The sequence below is a fragment of the Rhopalosiphum padi genome, chromosome 1 (genome assembly GCF_020882245.1).
Source record: "Rhopalosiphum padi isolate XX-2018 chromosome 1, ASM2088224v1, whole genome shotgun sequence".
In the NCBI taxonomy this organism is placed as follows: Eukaryota; Metazoa; Arthropoda; class Insecta; order Hemiptera; family Aphididae; genus Rhopalosiphum; species Rhopalosiphum padi.
Window position 1 is genome coordinate 15006320 of NC_083597.1, and position 14742 is coordinate 15021061.

General features: G+C 27.3%; 1 protein-coding gene across 1 annotated transcript in view; it reads right to left on the reverse strand.

Annotated features, from left to right (window-relative positions):
• Positions 1-13409, reverse strand: part of LOC132918456 (uncharacterized protein CG43427) — a 48517-nt gene extending 35108 nt beyond the window's left edge. The window contains exon 1 of the mRNA XM_060979866.1: positions 12952-13409. The gene's annotated coding sequence lies outside the window, so the exon portion shown is untranslated. The remainder of the gene's footprint in view (positions 1-12951) is intronic.
• Positions 13410-14742: the final 1333 nt, after the last annotated feature.

The window sequence follows — 14742 nt, forward strand, 5'->3', positions numbered from 1 at the left end:
GTTAATATATAAATCAGCAGATCTAACTCCTAGAATCTAGATAGAACGGCCGTTTTATACAGACTAATTTTAACACATTTGTTATAAACGAACAATTTACAATTCATTCAACTAGTTTCTACGAGTACATGAAAATCGGTGGCCAACGCCTAACTTTATGTACATAATCATAACGGCGAGTAACCCTAGTCTAAATTTTCATCACGAAAAATGTAGTTTAAATACGAACGTCAACCAGCATCGCGTCAGTTGACAACTGCAACATTAACTTCTTCCCGCAAATGGATTTTATTTAAATAAACTACATTGCTGTTATGTTTCAATTCTACTCGAATTTCATGTATTTATAACCACGCATTCGAATATGAAAAACGACAAATTTCACCGCCTAGAAAAAAATTAAACCGGTACATCACGTGTACCTATTTATATGCTATGTATATAATAACTACGTTATTTATTGTCCTCATTTAGGTTTATTCGGACAACGTATTAAGTGTATCAATATTTAATATACATTAAGTATAGACAAAGGTCGATGGTAATGGCATAGCTAATCAAAAAGATACGTAATAATATACAATTATATATAGCCCCAAATATAATGAACCCGAAACCGTCCAGGTCCAATTCCTTCAAAAGCTTTGGAATGCAATCATATAGGTACTGAGGACGATCAATGGTGTGTATATAAATAAGAAGCTTTTTTCGATATATTTGGCGCCTCTATAATCGTCGAAGTCGCCACCGTCGTCGCTACCATATAATATATTTTAAGATACAGAATATATCGAATACACAATACACACACGCACGCATATAACAAGGGCGACAACAACGTACTACACCACAACAATGATAATAGTGATGACGATGATGATAATAATAATAATAATTTCAACGAAGGCGATGATAGATATGATATACGTAGATCGATATTTTCGATTAGTAGCCATGTCAATTGGCCGTCGACCCGTCTCCGCGATAATGTGCCGTGATGTGAACGTGACATGTGCTCTGCGTTCCGTCGAAATAATCCTCCTCCGGTTATTGGTCTTTTTCTCTCTTTCAAATATTATATACTTATATATACACTATATTCTACTGGTATACACGCGTATTATTTCGTTATTAAAACTGTGTTCTCCTCCATAACGAATACTTTGTTCGGGACGTGGCCAAAAAATATTTTGTAAGGCACAAAACGTGATTATTATTATTATTGTTGTTGTTGTTTGTCATATGACGACGATGGATTCTCCTGTACTTTATTTTTCATTTTTTTTTTTTTATTCGTATTGCTGTCGCCGCTACCGAAGAACTAATAAATAATTCTAAAACTCCGATGCTGCTGAATGTATCAAATGATGGCACGGAACAGTTATAGAAAAAAATGCATTCGTTCGACGGAACTGCAAGACATAATATAATATATAAATACATAAGAATATTTTCAAGAAGCTTAAATGGCATTATAATATACAGGGCCATATTATGCAAAAATATTTGCACTGAACCCAAAAGAAGTCCGTCAACAAGCAAATAAAATTAATTTTATTTCTAACTATATTTTTAGCAGTCAACATAATATGTTTTGTCAATATTATTGAAAAGTTTTCGGAACAAAAAGCCAGAAAATGTTTGTAAACACTTCAATAAAGTTTAACTTAAAAAATATAGTTTTATAAAAAAATTATTAAAATCAAAAGTAAGTATAAATTGTTTTTTAAAAAAAATGCTTATTAGTTTGTGTAATTATAATTTAAATATTATGTTATTAAGCGTATATATTTAAGTATACTTAAAAATATAAAATTTTCTTGTATATTAAATAATTATATTTTAAACAATAAAATTTTATTTAATGATTAAGGGGCCCAATATTTTAAAATTTTTAATTTTACTAGGTCCATGAATAGGTAAATCGGAGCCTGGGTACACGTTAACAAAGCATACACTGAGGCATACACGGAAAGTTTAATCACGCCCAAATAAAAGGTGTGCCACTAACGCAAACGTATTTAAAAATCATAATACATAAATATTTATTTATTTTTAATATACCACACAAAGTATATTTCTGAGAATATTATATTATTATTATATATTTTATTGTATGAGTAATTATTATTATGCTTCAAGCATATTCTATAAAGATGGATACCGTAAATGCATTTTTCACATCATTACAACTATTGTTCTATTTACCAATTAGATCGACAATATTGAATAATATGACAAAAGTTTGTTGACGAAAAAAATGCATTATGACCTCGTGACAAGTATATCTAGACTGCTTCAATTATATAAAAATTCTATTATTAATTCTATTATTTCTATTAATTTAATGAATAATAAGTTATGACTAATAAATATTACTTTAAAAATACCTAATTAGGAAATTTTAAAGCACTATAATGAATATACTATATAGTATTAATAGATGTTTAAATTTCATGAAGAAAATAGTAATAGCGTTTATATTTCTCAAGTAAGTTCTTATACATACTTTAGACGCAATCCCAACACATTAATACTTTATTTTTATTTTGAATAAAAATACACTCAATTAAATTAAAAATGATATTAAATTTTAATCACTAATCTTAAATATATATATATACAAAAAATATATATATTTACACATTATAATGTAATTCATTATAATCATACATTTCAGTATAAAAATATAATGAACAATATCCCACAATAAAAATAAATATAGCTTTAATGACGAGAAATAAAATAAGTTGTATATTTTAATAAATTATAATATTGAATCCGGGTTTAGTAAATATTATTATTTTTTCATGTGGTAGTCTGTGGGTGGCACAAGTACATAACTCATAGTAATGAATAAGTGACTATATTAGTATAATCCATATTATGACTCATTGGTCAAAATAAAAAAATTAAAAATAAATTACTATGCAAATAATATCATAGGTATCTATTTAAAATGTTATGGTCTTAAGTTCCTAATTGTAACACAAACATAGATTGACAGAATTCTGGCAAAATAAACCTAAGCAAAATTTAACTCTCGTTCTCTTATTTTAGTACTTACACAGAATATCCCAAAAAAAAAACGGGAAAACATTTTTTAAACATTTTTTTTTACTTCAAAGCAAAACTATTTCATATTCAAAAATATTATATTATATTATGCTCATAGAATATAGTTAACTTTCATTATTTATTTTAGAAAAGCTGTAATTACAAAAGATGAATATAATTAAATAATATTAAAAAATAAATATTTTATTATATTTGGTCACAATATATAATATAATATTCAATACTTCTATAGTTCTATAGTATAATCTTCTATAGTAGTATTTGGTAAAAAGGTAGTAGGTACAGAGAACATAATTCAGTGTACTTATATTAACCAAACACTAAATTCATTAAATTAGTATATACTCCTATATTCTAATATAAATATTATATCCATGTGTACCAGTGTACCTATACTATTTCTAATTAATTTAGATTTTCTAATTTATTAATTCAGTATTCTTATTATATAAAATACTAAAAAATATAGTAAATCATACAGATACGAAAGATGACGTTTTTTCTTAATGTGTATTAAACTATCGAGCATCGTTATTAAATAGATGCTTTATTAGATATACAAAACCGGTATTCGGTACCCACTAATTATTATTTTTTTCAAATCAATTTTGTTTGTGAGGTACCAGGTATGGCAGATCTTTTTAATACATCTCCGATAACTATAGTATACCATATTATACTTTTTAGAACTGTTTACAAATAAGTATTAAGTAACTACATAATAATATTGTATTATATTATTATATGATACATAAACACAAATAAATTGTGTACCTATAAAAAATATTTACTAAAAATATCAATAAGTTGTAAAAAGTAATTATAATTGTAAAATGGAAAATAAAATGATAGGTACACCAAAAACTCATTCCATTCAAATATGATGAAAACGTAATCAACTAAATCGTTTTCAATCAAAACTATAGTTTAGCCAACATAAGTTAGAAATTTTTAAATCTTAGAGACAGAGCATCAGTTATTTGTTAGCCGCAATGATAACGTAATACATAAAACATATCTACACAATATAATATATTACTAACTCCGTTTACTATGATGATAACTTACGCAATATAAATTGCTGAACTCAAAAACCACCACGCAATCAACCGCCAGCCCGGAAAATTTTTTTAGTAGGTAGGTATTGTGTACCCAACTATGTTTACAGCTATTCGAGCGCGCTGATACATACCGCGCGTATTATGGTAGTTCCATAATCCGTTTTGGACAAATGAAAGATTATATTCCGTGTTTCTATAGTAATAATACTATATAAGTAGAGTATAAACATAATGTTCACGACATCAACGTTAACAGTAAGTCAGTGCCTAATGGTATAGAGTAAACACGGCCGAAACGCCAAACCGAAATGATAATAATATGGTAATAATAATAAAACTCCACAAGACCGGATAAGTCATTGACGCCTTTCGTTCCGCTCTTATTATCCTCGTACGCGATATACAGTGAACTTAATATATATCTTTCCACCGCTGAAAACTGATGTAGGTACCTACAACTATCCTAACCAAATATTCACGACACTGTACAATGTATATGTATAATAAATCACAACATCAGGGTTATCAGCAGTGTTTTGTCAACGCAGTAGTTGATAATGGTTATAATTAATTTGAGTATTAAATAAAATTGCAATACATATGATGTATATAATATTTGCATATATTCAGCTAGATAATGTGAATGCTATATATTAGAGGTTTTACTTTTAAAGTTTTATACATTTTAATTTGCATACAAAGATATTTTATGATCATTAAACACCTTCAATGACTTAGAAAATATATTTGTAATAGGTATTTAAATATTTTGATTGGCTTAAAGAATTAAAGAAGTAAAAACGGAATCTCGCTTCTTTCCCTGTCGTCTTGATTCTAAATTGCATATAGATAAATATAACTTTTATGGCATCTTATTCGACAAAGGCCAATCCGTATAATATTATATAATTACTGTTACGCGGGTGTCTGATGTTATAAGCGCGGGGGAACATTGCTGGAAGGACATAGGCGACAAATCAGATCTGTCAACGGTTATCTCGACATTTAATTATAATATTATATTACTATTATGCTCAAACGTTTGGCGGTCAGATGGGGGCGAGGTCGACGTGATGAAAATCGCGAGTTTTTGCGCCATGAACAATTTTTGTCGTATACACGGATGATAATATAAACCTGTAGTCGTGTGGCTGTGTACATAACATTATACGTACTGACGTTTATTTCGACCTGTCCCAATAAACGATAATTTGTCATTCAAGGTCGACGCCATGCACTGCATACTTCTTTGACGCTTAATATAGGTATTAGCCATTAGGATACCTCATGTGCCAAAATAGAATTATATTATATTATTGAGTTTAAATCGAAATACTGCAGAGTATAATATTATAATAGTGATATAATATACAAATACACAACCACGGGTATATCATTACGCTATTTGTACGTTTCGCTACAATTATGTGATTTTAATTTTTTATACACAGACCTCCCTCCGCCCACAATCGTTCTCACGGCATTGTGACATAACTATAGGGGGGAAAAGTAGCTTGCCAGATGTCAGCGCGCGGCGGCGGTGTCGGCTATACGACGACGTCCAGCCGCAGCGACAATTTAACTATACACACTTTTATTGTATATACTTAAAGTAGACGCGCGGAACACGGCACACGCAAACGGCACCGCGCGCGACGGTATTATTAAAACTGGATTGGTATTTTTTTTTCCTCTTTTATTTTTATTTTTAACTCCCTCTTTTCCATCAGCAACACACGCACCCGTACACGTAGATACACACACTTACACTCGCACTCGCGCACGCCAAAGATTAGACCGACCGGAGAGCACCTATTTTATCCGACCAGCGGCGCTCTCTCGCTCGCTCACTCTCTCTCTCTCTCTCTCTCACCTCCGTCTTTCGTCGAACGTACGACCTGAATGTTTCCCGACAGTCTTTGTTTCCCAAATGCCATCGGGATTGTATTACACAACACCACACGAACGTCGCAGCCACCGCCACACGGTGCGATTTAATAATAATTATCCTGTTTATTTTACGGGTGGTATACATAGTTGGTGTCTGTATGACGATAAGGTTTGCACTCTAATACGCGGCACACAGATCGCCACTCATTAATAATTACTGTTGTCGTTTTTATTTCTGATATTTTTATTATTGTTATTGCTGTTGTCATTGTAGTTCTTGTTGTTATATACCAAGCCGCTCACGGTACTATGTACTCAAAGTTTAGTTAATCTCGGTATAGATATGATATGGCACACAATACCATCTCTCTAGTAGGTACTAGAGAGAGGTAGAGGTGGTTTATATGTTGGATATTAATTTATTATTATAATAATAAATAATATCACGATGACGGGTGATAAAACTGCAACATTACTTGTGAACATAATATTATACCTGATTTTAATTACAATAATTCGACCAATGTGGCTAAGCCACCAAGATGTTAAGAAAGTATATTATATTATGTATCATATTATTTTGTACCTACTAGCACATCATTAAAGTTTAAACGATATTAAGCTACAGTCAACGGTAACGTTATACGCAGACGTTGAGAAATTACAAAATATTTATTTTATTATCAAGAAACAAATAAACTAAAGAAATAAGAATACGGATAAGCAATCTCTAGACGATCGTCATGAGTAACAATAGGGACATTAAAACAATGAAAAAGCTCCGAAAAATACTTTCACCAATACAACCTGGCTATATACAAGTCATGTAAAATTTTAGTTATAACTTTTTTTTATTTAAAACTACGTATTTATTAAAACGAACAAAATTCATATCGATTCAAATGCACAATAAGTAGTAGTGAATTACGTATAATTCCCAATAAATGTCAACATTTTAACCAGTTCTCCAGAATGTTAGTACCTACTATTATTGTTTTAATATGCTTACAATTTATAAACCTATAAACATACATTTTAATTTTAAATGTAATATTATACATTTATTATTTGAAAACAATAAACGTTTATTTAAAGATAATGATAATTAACATTATCAACAAATATTATATTCTTTTTCGTTTTAAAATATTTCTTTTACTAAAATAAATCATAAATCTAGGGTTAACCACAATTATTTAACAATATAAGTTATAAATACTAATACTATATAGTTACTAATACTATTAAGTAGTGAATACTTAAGATTAATAATTAAATTTTATTTTCTATGACGATTACCCTAAGTATTATTCTAAATAAAATTAGCATTCAGATATTTAAATTTTTGAATTTGTTAATTTTATTGAAATATAAAATTGTATTATAATAATTGTCTACTTACAAGATTCCAGCAAATTATAACATATTAAACTATTAAAGTACCTATTTTACTAAATAATTAATGATAAAACCAACTAGATTATGACAGTAATGACCTATTGCGGAAATCCTCAGAGAAACTAGCACAAAATAACACCTGCCTGTAAAACGATGATAATATACACTATAAACAACTGTTCAACATTTGACATCATATAGAAATATATAGCAAAATATAATAATACATAATACATAATATAATATCATATTGATGGACGATGGACCTATTGGCTATTATTTGCGTAATTGTTTTATTTTTACTAATTTATTATTATTATTTAATTATAAGTAAATCTATAATAACACGTGAGCTTCTCAGTGGCGCATCCATGGATGGGGTCTTTGGGGCTGAAGCGCAATAATATTTTTAAAATATTCAAACTAATTTTGGGTTATTTATACCACGAATCTATTCACAATTTCACACCATTCTCGAGTAAATTTCAGTATTGACTTATAAGTTATAAGTAATGTTCAATAAACTTAGATTATAGTAAATGTATACAATATATTATTGTTAAAATGCAGCTTAAGCTAGTGTTTATGAATTGAGTGATCTAATCTTTTTATTAACACTAGAATTATTAGAAAATGATTAATTATTTAAAAAAAAACTGATAAGATCACGAATTTCATATAAGTAAGCATCAACACGTATTAAGTATTAAGTATTAAGTAGGAAGCATTATTTACTAAGGTATTTTATTATAAACTAAACAGTTAGATAAAATTACCATACTCAAAAGACTTAAGATTTGATACACCACAAAAGATAAATTAAATAGTGTATATATAAGCTAAATAATTGCTCATATTTAGCTCGCATAAAATGTAGGTACAGTCTACGAAATAAAACGGATAAAATAGATTATTTACTTATGCTGGTTTCCTTAATTTACTATTTTATTTAAATAATTTATCATAATATCATATTTATGATTACTAAAAGTACTTAAAAAAATAATGAAGTATTTAAGTATTAATGTTATATTATATATTTTTAATTTATTTATTTAAAGTAATGAGACAAATAATTGTTCTGTTTTACTTTATCTACCATAAGAAAACACTATACACATTAACATAAAATTAAATAAAAACGAAGTATAAAATTTAAATAAAGTAGATTCTCGGAAATGTTTAATAATAAAATATGAATATACTAATGTGACATTTTAATACTGCAATGATGTATTGGTATAATATAAGTAGTGGCATGGTGAAGATGATAATTGAAATTACCTAATTAAGGTGGAGCAGTGGGTATAATTCGAGGTAATTTATTTGTTAATATTATAAATGTGAATAATATGTATATGTACCTATTATAATAATTAAATGAAAAATGATTCACAATGAAATTTTTTAGTTAGAAATTGATAAGTGGTAGCTAGAAATAACTAGTCAACAAATCCATAAGTATACTTGGATAAATTCGGACCTTTACGGTCTTTGTAAAAAAGGGATATTATGGAATAATTTTTTTTTATAAAAATCTTTTAAATATAATATTGCAGTTCAATATTATAAAAAGTTTATATTCATACAAATTATAATAATATATGTATATATATATATATATATATATATATATATATATATATATATATATATATAACATTAGTTGAATTTCCCAGTGCGCAGTTTTGAACTAAAATGCAATTATTTGTATAATAATAAACTATATACTCTGTCCAGCGAGAGACCCACCAAAATCAATTTTTCTGTGCATTCCCAAATAACACCCAGTCATAAGCGGACCAGTTTAGCATCACAGAGTATATAAGTAGTATATAGGTACAATACATTTTATAATTTAACAACTTTGTGAAAAAAACATCGTACAATTAAACAAGAGTCTCGCCAAAATATCATTACATTTAAATACAATATTCCCATCATCTCATTTAAAAAAAAATCGTGAAAAAATTTCAATAGTGTCTTCAAATACTAAATAAATTAAAGAAAGGCCTGTTTTATGTATATTAGGATAAGGATATTATATTTCACAAAATATGTCACATATTATTATGCACTATTTTTATACCTTAAACCGATTATTTTCAGTCCACGAAAAACAAACAAAACAACATCAAACACTGATTATATAAAGTACGTATTATATATTATATAGAAAAATTCTTAATAAACAACCCTATCGGTGTTTTTTTTAATATTAATTATTAGTTGTAAAATGTGATAGTTCATAGTTTAAATCGTGACACCTTAAATTTGATAGTACCTATAGGCTATAGTAACTGTATACACAAGGCATCAAAAGCGTCACTATAAATTTTATAGTATCAACCCTCGAATTAAGAGGATTGAGTCAAACTTGAAATTTTCATTTCATATATTATGAACTTTTTTTTAAACAGGCATTATAAATACATTAAAACACCTATTTTTGGACAGTATAAGAGTTTTGTACACTTCCTCCGTAAAAAATGTATGAATAATATACGGTAGTATATACGTACATGTTTATTATATCAAAAAATATAGATAGAGGTATCGGTATAATTTAGATATTCGAAATTACTAAAATTACTAAAAAATCTTACTGTGAAATACATGTACGTGAAATTTTTTTGTTACTACTTATAAAATACAAGGTGAAATACTGATAACTGACAAGTTTTGTTAAAATTTGAACTTCAAAAGTTTAAAACAACAAGATGACTGTATTTTCAATGTTTTAACTGCATTTAACACCACCTTAAAAGAACCTTGTATAAAATAATGAGCTTTTGACTATTTTTTTGTCTATAAATAATTTAATAAGTTCAAAATAATTTGAACATTTTATTAGGTATGTATATAAAGTGCTAATATAAATATTTGATAAAAATTCCACGTATATACTACGATTATTTCAATTTGAATTACAATAACAACAACAAATTATGTGTGGTAATGATTACGTTAATTTTCTCATAATTATGTTATGGTTTGAAAATTCTTTGCAAATGCGGCAATATCAACCAATCTCTCATTATCTAACATTTAATCTGTTGACATTCTTAAAGTCAAGAACTTGAAATTTTTAAAATATAATTTCAATTAGGTAGAAAATGTCCATAAAAAAAAAAATACTTAATAAAAACGATACTACGTTATATAATATATATTTATTATAAAAAACATTTAAATGGTAAGGTACATACCTCATTAATATTAATATGGAAAATAAATTTAATAAAGTAATTGAATAATATTACAAAATAAATATCTGTTTATATAAAAAAAAAATTAAAAAGTTTCATATTGCTCGTGAAAATATTAAGAAATTCATGTTTTAATAACTCCACATGACTTTCTATTTAAATAATATACATATTATAATAACAGTATAAATATTTAAATAATTTACCTATATTTACCTTTAATTTTACTATAAGTTAACTAACCAAGTAAAAATACAATATTTTAGTTTAAACTTTAAACATAATTTCTTATTTTGAACCAAACTGTTAACTGATATAATATATTTTTTTATAGAACTCTTTTTAGAAAAGCACTATAAAGGATCTAGTGGATGATATAAGCTATTTTATATAAGTGATAATAAATAATAATAACAAAATGTATCAGTCATCATTATAACACTGAAAATTAGTCAATTAAAGAAGATACCTAGGGATAATATTATACTGACTTCTTAAACTAGTAGAATATTAATGTATTTATAATGACTATTTGTTTTCATTCTTATTTCTAAACCGTTGATTCGTATTTTTTAAAATTTTAAAATACAATGACTAATAGCTGTGCATCTACGAATAGAATACTATTATATTTATCATTTTTTGGAGTAATCAAACACGAATAAATCGCTCATAAAGTCATAATAGATGCTTATAGATTATTATTTATATAAATATTATAGATAAGTAATTAAATAAAAATATTTTTGATGTCCGCTTTCTAACTTTTTGGCGCATAATTGTTTTCAAACTAAACTCTCACCATTAACAATATACTTTTGGACAAACACCAAATACATAATTGGAAGACAATTATTGTCAATAACAATAATGTCAAAAACTTTCCATTCTTCGTGAGATTCTGAACCAAATATTAATATCTACTAAAGGTAAAGGCAGCAGATTAATAAAAAATAAAATCCCCTTATTACTTCTTAAATGTAATTTTTAATTTCTTGATAATTTTAATAGCATTCAATTCTAAATAACGATTTTTAAACGAAACAAAGTACACTTTATTCTGAAGCGTACATAAATTCTACAAATAAATAATACTATAAGACACGTATAACTGAACTTTGCAAATGTTATTTACTTATTGAAACAAAAAATAATAACATGTTTTTAACAATTCTAAATCTGTTAAGTTCAAATTTTATAATGTAAATTACAAGTACTCGTGAAAGACGAAAGTACGTGTTTAAAATAGATTCATATTATTACCAATGTGGCAATGACGCAATGTTTATTATTTTTCAAGCTTATAATACAATTTAAGAAACCATATAAAAATCCTTTAAACAATCCGAATAACAAACTATTTTTATTTTTTTGAATTAAATATAATTTTATTTATTTTTTTTTTTTGTTATTTTCATTTATCACAATATAATTAGATAGTGAAAATGTGCATATAAATAGAAAATTTCTTATAATGAGTAGAAAAATTCCGGGATTTCTAAAATTTAATAAATATTATTGTTACAATAAATTAATTTGTGTAGGTATTAACAAATATTTTTTTTATAATTGTAACAAGGGACAACTGTGGTATAAATGATTTTGATTTTTATAAAACACAGAAGGAATGTGCAAATGTAACTATATAAGTACTTACTGTATTTTAATTAATCTATAATACAAAATTGTACGGACAAAGATTGAAGTAAATTCCAAATTGGTTTTCCACTAATAACTTTCTACGCATAGGTTTTGCACTATTAACTCTACAACCCTTTCCGTTTATTGTTTATTGTTCTATGATAATAATTTGCTAACCATATACTCAATTTACCATTCTTCGCCTCTCGGTTGATTACAAAACAATGACAGTGATTTTTCAGTTCAAACCTTCGTCCTTTGAAGACTCAACCGTTAGTTCTGATTTTTATACTGGCGTCAATACTATTAGCCAAACTAAGAAATGTAAATGTGCATTTTACCTCCGTCATTTTAACGCCTAACTGATGATATCGGTGAAAAAAATTGGAGACGATTTTTCAAAAAGGGTTGCGAATCAAGGGTTGGATCTTTTCTTCAAATTATACTAAGCATTTTATAAACCAAGCCATTTTGGACACTAGAACGAGCTAGCGACATTACGAGTTTACGACAATACAATATAAATTATATGATACTGTGAGATGGCACATAGCAAAAAATCGTAGTTAAAATTGTGCAGATTTAGCGTACCTACTAATAATAACGTATGCTTATATCTATGTTCCAAGTATATAAATTATGATGAAATATTGAAATAAAACCTATGATAATACCTTATGATCAATCGCCCAGCATTTAAATTCCTCGGCCGACAGGTGATGCTGAGTGCTACACTATACACACGGTTTGATGTCGTCTGTTCTGATCTTCGTCAGTTCTTGTACAATTCGCATTCGGCTGAACCACACTGTGTGCGAGTCTACAACGGATATTCAATACGATATTATGCGTGCGCGAAATGTGTGTGTAATATATTTTCAGTATGTAAAAAGTGTAAGAAAATATAATTTTAATATAACAAACAATTAAGTAAACGGCGACAAAGATCGGTGTGAAAATGACTGAAAGAAAACTAAAAATCGCGAATGAAACGAAGAAAAAAAAGATTTTACATGACGGCGACGACGATACAACGACCAGCGACGCATTCGTCGAGACACTGCGCCACAACAAACAACAAAAACAAACATGCACGACGCACCGGTGTGCCGCCCGGAGGAAAGACCACAAGATTCTCGGAGTGGCGCACGCAAATGCAGGTCGCAGGCACGACTTGTTACGAACACGGCGAGCTCTATCTAGCGGACATTGCCCGAACGTTGCGCGGTAAACGATTTGGCAACGTCCATCTACAGCATCCATATTATTATTATAATAATACAATTTATAATTTTAAATTAACACTTTGTTAGTGTTTATTGGTTAATAATTTTTGTACGACATAAAACGATAAAACATAGTAAAATTATTAACAAAATTGCTATAATTATGACGTATAACATATTTTGTTATTTATAAAAATATATTTAAATAATGTGTATTGTGTATTTGTGTATAAGTATAGATAATAACCACGAGTTGGCCAATATTTCCAAAACCAGAATAAGATTTTAATGATTTTATTAAAGTAACTTTGTCATATTATATGGACTATTATATTGAAATTTAGTATAATTTTGATTTAACTAATGAATTAAGATGATAGGAAGTGATTGGTGATACGTGATAACTGGAAGGGATTAAATGAATATGAATATAAAGACGCATTTTACGCAAACAACGCATTAATACATTCCAAAAATGGAATTGGAATATGTATATATATGCATGTTTATATATAAATCGGATGACGAGTTTTCTTTATTTTACAACTAAAGTTAAAATACAACTGAAGTGAATGATATTGAAAACTTGAAAACGATAATACTAGAAAATAGGTACTTCACCTATTGTAAAATATTTTAAATTGTTGATGATATTTTTGTAATCAATTATCGTAAGTAGGTAGGTACTTACTTTTAGATAAATTAATTTAAAAAGATAATTTTTTGAGCACCATTTATTCCCCTTCATATCTTCAGTAAGCAAGTACTTAGTTAATCATATAATTTTGTCTAGTACACAATATTTGAAGCACATATAAAAAAAAAATATTCATATATGAATAATAATTATATTATTATATATGATTTTTTAAAGCAACGCGACCAAATATTGTTTATGGTGAGCTTGAAAAAGCGTCAGTATGAATGGATGTACTATGTAGGTACGTCTTTCGAACTTCGAAGTATATTGGAAATTTGGAAAATAAGCATTTGGTAAATGAATTGATTATTATTATTATTATTTATATGATCGTAAATCGTAAAAACTGAGAATTATTGATAAAAAAAAAAAAACAATTTTTTGTGAAATAATATAATATATAATATAGGTAATATAATTATGTCTACTTAACACTATGTATTTCGAACGAAAAGAAAAAACAATGGCATACCACTTAAAGGACCCAAATTCTAAATATTGCTATTGCTAAATATTTATTACGGTAGTAGATATAAGTC